The sequence below is a fragment of the Tamandua tetradactyla genome, chromosome 1 (genome assembly GCF_023851605.1).
Source record: "Tamandua tetradactyla isolate mTamTet1 chromosome 1, mTamTet1.pri, whole genome shotgun sequence".
Lineage (NCBI taxonomy): Eukaryota > Metazoa > Chordata > Mammalia > Pilosa > Myrmecophagidae > Tamandua > Tamandua tetradactyla.
This window is the reverse complement of record NC_135327.1, coordinates 173928920-173942273: the sequence shown is the minus strand read 5'-3', so window position 1 is coordinate 173942273 and position 13354 is coordinate 173928920. Positions and strand designations below refer to the sequence as shown.

Here is a 13354-nt window from a genome sequence, read left to right as displayed (position 1 = left end):
TAGCAATGTTTTATAGTTTTCTGGGTACAGGTCCTTTACATCCCTGGTTAAGTTTATGCCTAAATACTAAATACTTGATGCTTTTGGTTGCTATTCTGAATGGCATTCTTTCCTTAACTGTCTCCTCAATTAGGTCATTGCTTGTGTATAGAAATCTTACTGATTTTTGCACATTAATCTTATATTCCACCACAAGTGGTTTTGTTATAGATTTCTCAATATTTTCCAAGTTTAGCATCATGTGATCTGCAAATAGTGAAAGTTTTACTACTTCTTTTCCAATTTGAATGCTGTATTAGTAAGAGTTCTCTAGAGAAACAGAAACAATAGAAGAGACATATAAACACGAGATTTATAAAGGTGTCTCATGCAACCATTGGAATGGAAGAGTCCAAAATCCAGCAGGCTGTGAAGCTGGCAGCTCTAGTGAAGGGTCTGGATGAACTCCACAGGAGAGGCTTGCTGGCTGAAGAAGTAGTGAAAGAGTCTCTCTTCTTCCTTAAAAGCCATCAATGGATTGGATTACCTCGTAGGAGATATGCCTCAGTTGATCTCAGATGTAATCAGCCACAGATGCAATCAACTGACTGAAGATTCAATCAATCAGCCATGAAATATCCTTGCAGCAATGGTCAGAACAGTGTTTACCTGACCAGACAATTGGGCATAATCATTTGGCCAAGGTGACACAGAAGCTAACCAGCACAGATGCCTTTTATTTCTTTTTCTTGCCTGATTGTTCTAGCTAGAACTTCTAGAACAATGTTGAATACTAGTGGTGACAGTGGGCATCCTTGTCTCATTCCCAATCTCAGGAGTAATGCTTTTGGTCTCTCACCACTAAGTATTATGCTGGTAGTGGGTTTTCATATAGACCCTTTATCATAATGAGGACATTTCCTTCGATTCCAACCTTTTGAAGTGTTTTTATCAGAAAATATACTGAATTTTGTTGAATGCTTTTACAGCATCAAACGAAATGATCATGTGATTTTTCCCTTTCGATTTGTTAATGTAATGTGTTACATTGATTGATTTTCTTGTGCTGAACAGCCCTTGCATTCCTGGTATAAACTCCACTTGATCGTGGTGTGTAATTCTTTTAATTTTTCATTGGATTCAATTTTGAAGTATTTTGTTGAGAATTTTTTAATCTATATTCATTAGGGAGATTGGTCTGTAGTTTTTCTGTCTTGTAGCATCTTTATCCAGTTTGGGTATTAGAGTGATGGTAGTTTCATAAAATGAGTTAGATAATGTTGCTTTTCCCTCAATGTTTTGGAAGAGTTTGAGCAGGACAGATGTTAGTTCTTTTTGGAATGTTTGGTAAAATTCCCCTGTGAAGCCATCCAGCCCTGGGCTTTTCTTTGTAGAAGAAGTTTTGATGACTGATTGAATCTCTTTACCTATGATCGGTTTGTTGAGGTCATCTATTTCCTCTCAAGTCAGTGTAGCTTGTTCATGTGTTTCTAGGAATTTGTTCATTTCATCTAAGTTGTCTAGTTTGTTGGCATATAGTTGTTCATCATATTCTCTTATGATTTTTTTTTATTTCTTTAGGGTCCAAGGTAATGACCCCCTCTCATTTCTGATTTTGTTCATTTGTATCCTCCCTTTTTTTTTTTCTTTGTCAGCCTAACCAGGGTCCATTGATTTTATTGATTTTCTCAAAGAACCAACTTTTGGTTTTACTGATGATTTCTATTGTTTTTTTGTTGGTGGTGTTCTCCAGTTCATTTATCTCTGCTTTAAACTTTGTTATTTTTTTCTTCTATTTGCTTTGGGGTTAGTTTGCTGTCCTTTCCTTAGTTCCTCTAGGTAAGCATACAAGTCCTCAATTTTTGCTCTTTCTTCTTTTTTAACATAGGCATTTAGGGCAATAGATTTCCCTCTCAGCACTGCCTTTGATTCATCCCATAATTTCTGAGATGTTGTGTTCTCATTTTCATTTGTCTCCAGATATTTAACAATTTCTCTTGCAATTTCTTCTTTGACTCACTGTTTGTTTAAGTGTGTGTTATTTAATCTCCATGTATCTGTGAAAGTTCTGGTTCTTTGGGGTTATTGATTTCCAGCTTCATTTTGTTGTGATCAGAGAAAGTGCTTTGAAAATTTTCAATCTTTTAAAATTTATTAAGGCCCGTTTCGTGCCCCAGCATATGATCTATCCTAGAGAACATTCCATGAGCACTAGAGAAGAATGCATATCCTGGTGTTTTGGGGTGTAACAATCTATATATGTCTGTTAGGTCTAATTCATGTAATGCATTGTTTAGGTTCTCTATTTCCTTTTTGATCATCTGTCTGGTCTAATAATTCTGATATTAGTATAGCTACTCCTGCTTTCTTTTGGAGGAGATGTTCCTTGCATGGAACATCTTTTTCCATCCTTTCACTTTCAATCTAGATGTATTCTTGGATCTAAGATGAGCCTCTTGTAAGCAGCATATAGAGATATCATATTTTTCAGTCCCTTCTGCCAATCTGTATCATTTAATTCATGAATTTAGTCCATTAGCATTCAAAGTTATTACTGTAAAGGCAGTTCTTGAATCAACCCTCTTATCCTTTGGTTTTTATTTGTCAGATCTATATATTCTTTTCCCTCCCTCTCTTTTTATCCTTTAAGTTACCCTTACCAATATTCTTCAATTTCTGTGCCTTCTTCCAAATCTCCCTCCCCTGATTTTTTTCCAGCCAACAGAACTCCCTTTAGCATTTCTTATAGGACAGGCCACTTTTAACAACTTTTCTCAGCGTTTGTTTGTCTTAAAATTTTAATCTTAGGGTGCACAGGTAGTTCAATGGTTAGAATGCCTGCTTTTCATGCAGGAGACCCGGGTTCGATTTCCGGTCCAAAAAATAAAAAACAAAGTTTTACTCTCCCCTCACTTTTGAAGGACATCTTTGCTGGATAAAGAATTCTTAGCTGAAATGCTTTCTCTTTCAGAAACTTAAATATATCACACCACTGCTTTCTTGCCTGCATGGTACCCGTTTGAGTAGTCTGAACTTAGTCTTACGTGGCTTCCCAGGTATGTGGTAAATTACTGTTCTCTTGCTGCTTTAGGACTTTCTGCTTCTCTTCACCATTTGTGAGCCTGATTAGTATGTATCTTAGAGTGGAACAATTTGAATTTATTCTATTTGTAGCTCATTGGGCTTCTTTGATTTGCATACTTATAATCTTTTATAAAGGTTAAGAAGTTTCCTCCCATTATCTCCCCAATTAATTTTCCTAGCCCTTTACTCTTCTATTCTCCTTCAAGACACCAATAATTCTTATATCTGTGCACTTCATGTTGTCCATCATTTCCCTGAGATCCAATTCCATTTTTCTTTTTCTTTTTTTGCCATTTGTTCTTTTGTGTGCTCAAATTCAGCTGTCCTGTCCTCTAGTTTGCTTGTTCTTTCTTTTGCCTCCTATCTGCTGTGGTGTGTCTCTAGTATATTTTTAATTTGGTCTACAGTATCTTTTATCTCTGTGATATCTGCTATTTTTCTACTTATCCTTTCAAATTCTTCTTTATACTATTCTAGTGTTTTCTTGATATCCTTTCGTCATTAGTCAACCCAATGAATTTATTTCGGAGATTTGTATGAGTGTCTTTGATTAGTTGTTCTAGATTCTGTGTCTCCCCCAATGTTTTAATTTGTCATTTGGCTGGCCTATATCTGCCTGCACCTTCATGTGCTTTGTGATTTTCTGTTGGCTTTGAGGCATTTGATCATCTTGATAAGGTTATTTTGAAAGTTGACTTCCCTCGCTCATCTATGGTTTTGTATTTGTTTAGGTTTGTGTTGAAGGTCTCCTTAGCTCTTGGTTTGTCAGTAATTCCCCCACCAAACCAAGGGCCGGGTCTCATGCAGGAGATGCAACCCTACTTGAAGATCTATTGAAATCTAGGCAGACAGGCAGTTTGTCAGACTACTCTTTCTGCATCTTCCCAACAGATGGCACTCTTGGGCCACCTCTTCCCTTCAAACCCACTTCTCTCTGACTGAGTAGGATGGAGACCTGCACAATTCCATTCAAGGCCACTAGTCTAGGTGCATGCTGAAAGCACCAACCCTGGGGCTAGGGGGATGGGCAGTGTGCACCTCAGTAGATAATCTGCTTGTGGGCCCAATGGGTTTGATAGTTGTCAGGTTCCCACTTGGGATCACGCTGAGCAGTGGGATTGAATATTTCAATTGCCCCTGCCCTCAGCCAACCCAGAAAAACCTGACACTGCAGTGCAGCTTGGCTCACTTCATCAGCCAGCTTCTCCACCCATGCATGCCTGAGGGCTCGGGCCTCTATGCAGAAAGGGAAGTGGTAGCAGGAGCCAATGAGTCTCCTTCACTAGCCAATGATCAGACTGGCTCCCCTCTGCATCTCCCCCTCCTCCCAAAAGGTGAGGCCCCAACCAGGAGCCTACAGCAGCCTGTCTCAGGGGTTGGGGGCAGGCACCGTGCACTGGCTGGAAGGTCTGTGTACAAGCAAACCAAGTCTGCTGGCTTCTGGGTTCCCCACAAGAGCTCCGAGCTGCAGAGCTGAGAGGGAAGATCTCCCAATCTGGAAGTTAAGGCTGTCCCTGCTCCTTCAGAACCTGCCCTTCCTTCACACTGCTGCTTGCCCCAAGTGAAGCCAGGACTGAGCACATTCATCCCAATCTATCCATCCCAATTTCCCCACTTCATCCAGGACCTCCCTATATAGTGTAGAAGACCCTTTCTTGTCACTTGTTCCCTGGAACTGATGCCCCAGTCATTTTTCTGTCATTTCTACAGTTGTTCCACAGAGCAAGTGTGAACTCTGCCTATCCTATTCTGCCATCTCCCCAGAAGTTGTATTTTAATTATTTTAAAGGACAATTACTTTAGTAAAATGTATGAATCACTGGTGGTGGGATTTCAGACACTAGTGCTTTACACAGCATACTTTTAGAGCTGGGTTGTGTTTCTAAACCCCACAGTTTTAATGGTCACCAATTTCTCTTGAATGGAAGCGAGGCCTCACATGCCTTACAAGGCTCAGAGCATTTTGACCACTTTGGCTTTCGTAATATCGCACATTTTCTGCCCTCAGGCAGAGTTTGGCCGATTCCACTAGCCGGTAGGCATTTTTGTTATCCCCGGTTGAAAGGACCTGAGCTGGTGAAAGGGAGATAGGCAGGCTTGTAAGCATGGGTCTGGAAGCATACAAGACCAATTGCATTACTCAATTTGGGTAATGCAGTGGTGTGACTGAAGCACTGATAGGCTGCCCAACCGGGCAGAGAAGTCCACATACGTTGCAGCCTTCTTCAGGGCTCAATGTGCCAGCATCACACTGGCTTCAGGGAAAGAAGAAGGCCTTTGGCTCCTGGTCCTATTTCTTCTGCATTTCCACTTCTCACTCATGGCCTTGCTGAGCAAGTCCAGCCTTAAAAGAACCTGGGAGAGGAATTCACTAAAGGTTCATGACTGTTGCCAAGGAGACCAGAGAATAGTGAAGGGGAGGCTCCTCTGTTCTTTTTAAACTTTCATAACATGAGGAAGGAAGAGAGAAAAAGCTCAGGCAAAGGGGTGGCTCATTTCATCCACTGCCCAAGCAAGCTGCAGACCTCTCTCATGCCTTGCCTGGTGAGCTGGAGTTTCAGGAGGGAGATTTTCCCAGGAAACGTTTACTCATTTGATTACAGTGGCCTTTCCCAAAGTTGTATTCTGCTCTTCAATCTGCATCTAGTTTCTATTCTGCTTGTGAAATGTATTTCAGAGATGGGGAAACCAAGGCAATAATTCTTCCCCGAGTGAGTCAGACTTTCAGAGAGGAGCTGGGCTTCACAGCAGGCACTCAGGACTGGCCCTGACTGCTGTGCAGCTTGCCCATAAACAAGGTCTTTTAGAGACAGCAGATCAGACAGGAAGGGCTTGGTAAGCAGGTACCTCGATGCAGGGCCCCCATCAGTATCCTCCTTATTCACTCCCAGAGTGGAGGAAACAGTGTAAAAGACTGAGTGCCCCACAGTGCCCTCTCTAGTGTAGGAGGGTATGCAAGGAAGTGAGGGCAGGGTTAGCTTATCTTTTCTGCCAGAGTGAACCAGAGGGCACCACTGTGATTAAACCTGCCTGTGGGCTCCCAAACTCCTGCGACTTCTTACCCTAGAGTTGTAGCCCTTCAAGAGGCTACCTCAGGGTGTCACTTCCCCTATTTTTCCTCCATTAGACTGAGCCCCTCTGATTCCCTACAAGATTTCCTCAGTGTCCATGAGCCTTCTCAGGGCTGCAAGTTCATGCACCACTACCACCCCTCTGCCAAATTGAGGTGTCTGGTGGATTTCCTGTCTCTGAGAAGCATCATTTTAAAGTGGAAAGCTCTGTAGCTCATGCTTCTAGTCCTCTACCTTTCAAAACTACCTTCGAGTATTGGAATAAAACAGTGCTGTCCAATTGAACTTTGTGCTAATGGAAATGCTCCTTTTCTATGTTACCAACACCTAGTCACAAGCCACGTATGCCTAAAAACTGCTTGAAATGTGGCTAGTGCTATAGTAGGACCAAATGTTTAATTTTATTTCATTTCAACTGATAAAAATGGAGATACCAATCACCATGAGAAGCTACCATTTTGGACAGTGCAGGGAAAGATAGGGCCTCTCACAGTGTCACTGGATTCCAAGTACTAGAGGAATGAAGTATGACCCCCTTCCCCATCACCCCTCCCTAACCCCTTCCAAACAAAAACACTGATGGGAGATGCAGGTGAAATCAATGGTCCTTTTCCATTAAGTGTCCTTTTCCTGCTAAAAGTTTCAAGCATCAGTAGTTTACACGAACCCAAAAATATACAAGGAAATACCTACATATGGGTTGCAGCACAACAAACAGGAAGAGTGGACCCAAGGAGAAAAGAACTGGGGAAACATACTCAGCAGACCTGGAAATTAAGAGCCTAGAATGCTATAATTTTCCATTAAGTCCTGCAGGGATTTGCTGTTGTGAAGAGGATGAAGATAACAATTAAACCCCAATGTATATGGACTTTGAGGTGTATGATAATTGAAATCTCACTTGCACTTGGTTTGGGGGTGGGTGGGGGAGGGACGCTCCTGTGGGGCCATCTCACAGGTTGAAATTTCACTAAAGTAAGATCCTTCTGGTTTTTTTCTAAGTGCCTGGTCTAGGGTCTAAATCAGACTTTTCTTCTGTCACCATGTCAAGCTAAAGCGGGGTACCAGGATATTAGTATTTGGGCAGTTTTACAACCATGTGGGCCAATAGCGTCATCAGATTCGCATTATCACTTAGTTCCAGTCATCTCAATGATTTAGGGAGATTGTTCCAGGAAGAAGCCTGAGGTATTTGTCAGACAATGTATGTGAGGCTTGCGTTCCAAGCAAACAGAGCTGAGAGAAGATAGCAGCAATCAACTGGGGAGCCAGAAAACAGTTTGCCCCATCCTAAACTTGATCCTCCTCTTGTATTCCCCACATCAAGAAGACAATCTACCATTTCCTGCTTTCCCCAGATAGAATCTCACAGGCAGACTCTTAGACATCTCTCTTTTTCCCTCACACCCTACATCAAATGGGTTATCAAGTCCTGTTGATTGTACCCCAGAAATGTCTCCAAACCCCCCTCCTTGTGGCCTTCACTGCTTCCATTAGGATCCTCACCATTTCTCACATGGACCTATGCCTGAGTCTGCCACCAGTCTCTCCTCCCTTAGTCCATCCTCCCTCACTTGCCACAGCTACCAGACTAAAAATCACACATTACAGTGCCTATTACTCTGCTGCTGAATCTATGTTCCATTTAACCTAAAGGCTAAAGTCAAAACTCTCCCACATGGCAAGCAACCATGGACCTGGCTGCAGTGTTTCTCTCCAGCCTCACCTCCAGCAGGTCTGCCCACCACACCCCACACTCCTGTCCACCATACTTCTCACCATACCCTGCTCTCTCATACCTGTGTCTTGGCACATAACATCCCCTCTGCCTAGGATTCCCTTCACTGCCTAACAAACGCCTATTTGTCCTTCAATAACTAGGACTATCATTCCTCCCATTTGAAGCTTTTTTTAGATGCTTGAGGTAGAATTGGCTGCTCCCTCTTCTGTGCCCTCACAAGCCTCTAGCATAGATTATGTTTGTTTCCCTTTAGTCAGTGAGCTCTGAGCTCCTCAATGGCTGGGTCGATAGTGTCTTAGTCATTTGTATATCCCTCTTGCTCTGCCCTGTACCTGGGCTTGTAGGTGCTTGATGAATGAATGAAAAGTAGGTTCAACTGGCTAAAACCCAGGTGCCAGGCAGGACGGTAAATGGAGCTGCAGTTGAAGAGCTGAGCCCATGAATAGAGCTGAGAGGTGGCTCTTTTGGAGTCTACAGAATGATGTACCATGTGGAATAGGACCATGTGACCCAAGGAGAGCCCTGGGGCAGGGCTACTACCTATGGGGAGATGCAAGCATCTGGCCTGACTCAGAGGAAGGGAGGGCATGGCATGCCTAGAAATCCATCCCAAGAGGATAGGAAGGAAATCATAACAGAACAATAGCCATGACTCAGAGGAACAAGCTATGGGATTCCTTAATCCAAGAGAGGCTGCAACCAAAAACTTCCAGAACTGTTTAGATTCAAGGTAACCAGGACCTCTTGCCAACTATCAGGCTGACCATCTGTTTGCTCCGCTCCAGAGTCAGCGACAGGGAAGATGATGCTAATGGTGATGAAGGGGTGATGATGGCACAAACGGCAGAGGAAAGTGCAAGGAAAAAGAGGATCTGAGGGTGAAAGTTGTTGAGAAACAAGACACTTAAATAGTTTCAAATTATCACTTAAAAATTATTTATCAACTACAAAAAGAGAAAAGATAAAGTTTACAGTGGAGAAACCAGGCTTATATGGACTTAACTAAGGGATCAAAGCAATGTCATAAACAACAGGATAAACTCACATCATTTACCTCCTGATAGAATGCCTCCCCAAGGGGGCAGAAGCTATCACTTCTGTGGCATTCCTAATCACAAGTAAACCTCAGACAAACCCAACTTGAGGGACATTATACGAATTGACTCATCTGTACCTCTCAAAAATGTCAAGGTGGTGAAAAACAAGGTAAGACTGAGGAAGTATTCTAAATTAAAGGAACATAAAGGTACATAATTTCTAACTGTAATGTGTGATTCTTGTACCAGAAAAAAAAGTTCCTATAAAGGACATTATTGGGATAATTGGTGAAATTGGAAAACATGCTCTAGATTAGATATCAATATTTTTTTATTAGAGAAGTTATGGGTTTACAATACAGTCATGCATAAAATGCAGGATTCCAATGCATCACCCCACCGCCAGCACTTGCATTGGTGTGGAACATTAGTTACAACTGATGACAGTACTTTTATATAATTTACTATTTTTAACAGTAGTTATTTTGTTGCAAATGATGAAAGATTATTAATATCATCCTATTACCTATCATCCATAATTTATATTAGGTATATTTTTCCAATATACCACCCTATTACTAATAACTTGTATTAGTATTGTACAGTTGTTATAATTCATGAAAGAACATTCCTATACTTGTACTATTAACTATAGCCCATCATCTACAGTAAGGTTCATGTGTTGTACAGTCCTATGTTTTATCTTTTAATTATTCTAATAATATATAGATCCTAAAGTTTCCCCATTTAACCCTATCCATCTCCATAGTTCATTGCTTTGATTACATTCACAATAACATGCTATCATCACCACCATCCATTTCCGAACCTTTACCATCAAACTAAATTGAAATTCTGTACAAGTTAAGCATCAACTCCTCAATCTCTAACCCCAATCTATCTCCTGGTAACCTGTATTGCAGATTCTAACTCTATGATTTTGCTTATTATAATTAGTGCATATCAGTGAGATCACACAATATTTATCCATTTGTGTCTGGCTTATTTCACTCAACATAGTGTCATTAAGGTTCATCTATGTTGTCGCATGCATCAGTATTTCATTTCTTTTTAAGGCTGAATAATATTCCATTGTATGTATATAGCATATTTTGTTTATCCATTCATCCGTTGGTGGACACTCAGGTAGCGTCCATCTTTTGGCAATTGTGAATAAAGCGTCAATGAGCATCAATGTGCAAATATCTGTTTGGGTACCTGTTTTCAGTTCTTCTGGGTATATACCTAGTTGTGGGATTGCTGGATTATACTGTAATTCTATGCTAACCTTCCTGAGGAACTGCCAAACTGTCTTCCACAGCATCTGCACCATTTTACATTTCCTCCAGCAATGGAAGAGTGTCCCTATTTCTCCAAACCTTTCCAACACTTGTAGTTTTCTGTTTTTTTAAGAGACCATTCTAGTGGATATGAAATGATATCTCATTGTGGTTGTGATTTGCATTTCCTTAATGACTAGTGTTGAACAAGTTTTTTTGTTTTTGTTTTTGTTTTTAACAGGCAGGGCAAGAAACAAGAAAACAAGAACTGAAAATGAACAAGTTTTTACATGTGTTTTAGCCATTTGTATTTCCTCTTTGGAAAAATGTCTATTAAATCTTTTGCTCATTTTTAAATTGGGTTGTTTGTCTTTTTATTGCTGAGTTGTAGGATTTCTTCATATACTCTGGATATTAAACACTTATTGGATACACAGCTTCCAAATATTTTCTCTCATTAAGTAAGTGGTCCTTTCAATTTCATGACAAAGTTTTTCACTGCAAAACAATTTTTAATTTGGGGAGGTCCCATTTTTATATATTTTTCTTTCATTGCATGCTTTGGGTATAAAGTCTAAGAAACCATTGCCTACCACAAGATCTTGAAGATTCTGTTTTTATGAAGAAAGATTGTTGGATTTTATCTAACACTTTTTCTCCAACAATCAAGATGATTACGTATTTTTTCCCCTTCTATTTGTTAATGTGGTGCATTACGTTAATTGATTTTCTTGTATTGAACCACCTTTGCATATCAGGGATAAAACCCACTAGTACCTGATATATAACACTTTTAATGTGCTCTTAGGTTCAATTTGCAAGTGTTTTGTGGAGGATTTTGCATCTATATTCATTAGAGAAACTGATCTATAATTTTTTTTTTATTCTTGTAGTATCTTTTACTGGCTTTGGTATTAGAGTGATATTGGCTTCACAGAAATAAGTAGTGTTCCCTCCTCTTTAATTTTTAAAGAGTTTGAGCAAGATTTGTATTAATTCATCTTGAAAAGATTAGTAGAGTTCACTTGTGAAGATTTCTGGTCCTGGGTTTTCTTTGTTGGGGGGGTTTGATGGCTGATTCAATCTATTTATTTGTAATTGGCCTGTTGATTCAGTATAGTTTGTTCCTCTGTTTCTAGGAATTTGTCCATTTCATCTAGATTGTCTAATTTGTTGGTATACAGTTGTTCATAGTATCTTCTTATGCTCATTTTTATTTCTATGGGGTTTATAGCAATGTCCCCATCACCACTCTCATTTCTGATTTTATTTATTTGCATCTTCTCTCTTTCCTTCCATGTAATTCTAGCTAAGGGTTTGTCAATTTTATTTATCTTCTCAAAGAGCCAACTTCTGGTTTTGTTGATCTCTCCATTGTCTTTTTATTATCAATTTCATTCTATTTATTTCTTTCCTTCTGCTTGCTTTGGGATTAGTCTGCTGTTCTTTTTCTAGTTCTTCCAGTTGTGTACTTAGGCTTTTAGCTCTTTCTTCTTTTTTTTCTTTTTTCTTTTTTTTAATGTAAGCATTCAGAGTTCTAAATTTTCCTCTCAGCATTGCCTTTACTGCATCCCATAACTTTCAATATATTGTGTCCTCATTTCATTCATCTTAAGGGAGTTACTGATTTTCCTTTGCAATTTCTTCTTTGACCCACTGATTGTTTACAGGTGTGTGATTTAACTTCTATGTATTTGTGAATTTTCCAGTTCTCTGCATGTTAGTGATTTTCAGCTTCATTCCATTGTGGTCAAAGAACATGCTTTCAAAAGTCCAGGACCAGATGCTTCACATGTGAATTCTATCAAGCATTCAAGAAAGAATTAGTGAGCTTAAAGAATCAAGATGGTGGCTTAGCAATGTGCACATTTTAGTTTGTCTTCCAGAACAACTACTAAAGAACCAGAAACAGTACAGAACAGCTCCTGGGGCCACATCAGTGACCAGACACACAGCATACCCCATTCTGGACCAGCTGGACTGGCTGTGAGCCTCCCCAGAACCGTGAGTTCCCCATGCCACAGAGTCGGTGCCCCTCCCCCACAGGCTGCTTCCCAGAGGGGGAAGGAAAGAGACTTTGCCAGCAGCAGGGGCTGAGCCCAACCAAATGCCAATCACGGAATTAATTAAGAATTCTGACTACTAAAAACAGGCCCCCAGCTCAGGTGAACCTGGTCAAAGCGGAGGTCGCTCATTTATGCCCTAGTGCCAAGGGGGCAGGGCTGACAGAAAAAGAAAAAAAAAAAAAGGAAACAGAGGTTTTTGTGACTGTGTTTCTATGGAGGTTTGATTGTCTTTGGATTCAGCAGCAGTACTTCTCAGGCTGCAAGTGCCCCAGGCATAGGCAGAAACAAGCTTATTTGAGGCCTTGTCTGGAGACTGTGCCTTCCCCGGGGGAGGGGTGAAGCCCAACTCAGGTGGAATCCCTCCCTCAAGGAATTCAGACACTAGGGCTTGGTAATTTTAAGCCATTAAAACCAGCCTACAACCTCTCCTCTGTCTCCACCACGCCCCCAGCAGGGAGAGTCTGCCAAACTTAAAGGTACTACATCACCTTATGCTGGTGAGACCTGCAGGCAGACAAGCACCACATACTGGGCAGGATAAGAAAAACAGAGTGCAAAGACTTCACAGGAAAGTCTTTCAACCTGCTGGGTCTCACCCTCATGGAAAACTGATGCAGGTGACCCTTTCCTCTTGACAAGAGGCCAGTTTGGTATGGGAAAATCCAGCAAGGGTCTATAATATCTAACTAGACACTCCTAAGGGGGGGGGGGGGGCACCATACAAGCAGGGTAAGAAACAAGAGAACAAGAACTGAAAAATTCTCCTCCATTAAAAAAAAAAACCCAAGCTAGAGGGCCAGAAAAAACTGAACTGAATGTCAAAGAACAGATAGACAACAAATTCATCCAGCAAGAAAACACTAGGTAAAAGAAGTGAAAGCAATCTCCAGAACAAACTAATTAAGGTAATTAAATACCTAGACGCTAGCAAACAATAACAAATCACACTAGGAAAATTGAAGATATGGCCCAGTCAAAGGAACAAACAACAATTCAAATGAGATACAGGAGTTGAAACAATTAATTCAGAATATACGAACAGACATGGAAAACCTCATCAAAAGCAAAATCAATGAATTGAGGGAGGATACAAAGA

At 40.6% G+C, this 13354-nt stretch overlaps 1 long non-coding RNA gene across 1 annotated transcript in view; it reads right to left on the bottom strand.

Annotated features, from left to right (window-relative positions):
- Positions 1 to 13354, bottom strand: part of LOC143687339 (uncharacterized) — a 362948-nt gene that overhangs the window by 5008 nt on the left and 344586 nt on the right. The gene's annotated exons all lie outside the window — the stretch shown is intronic.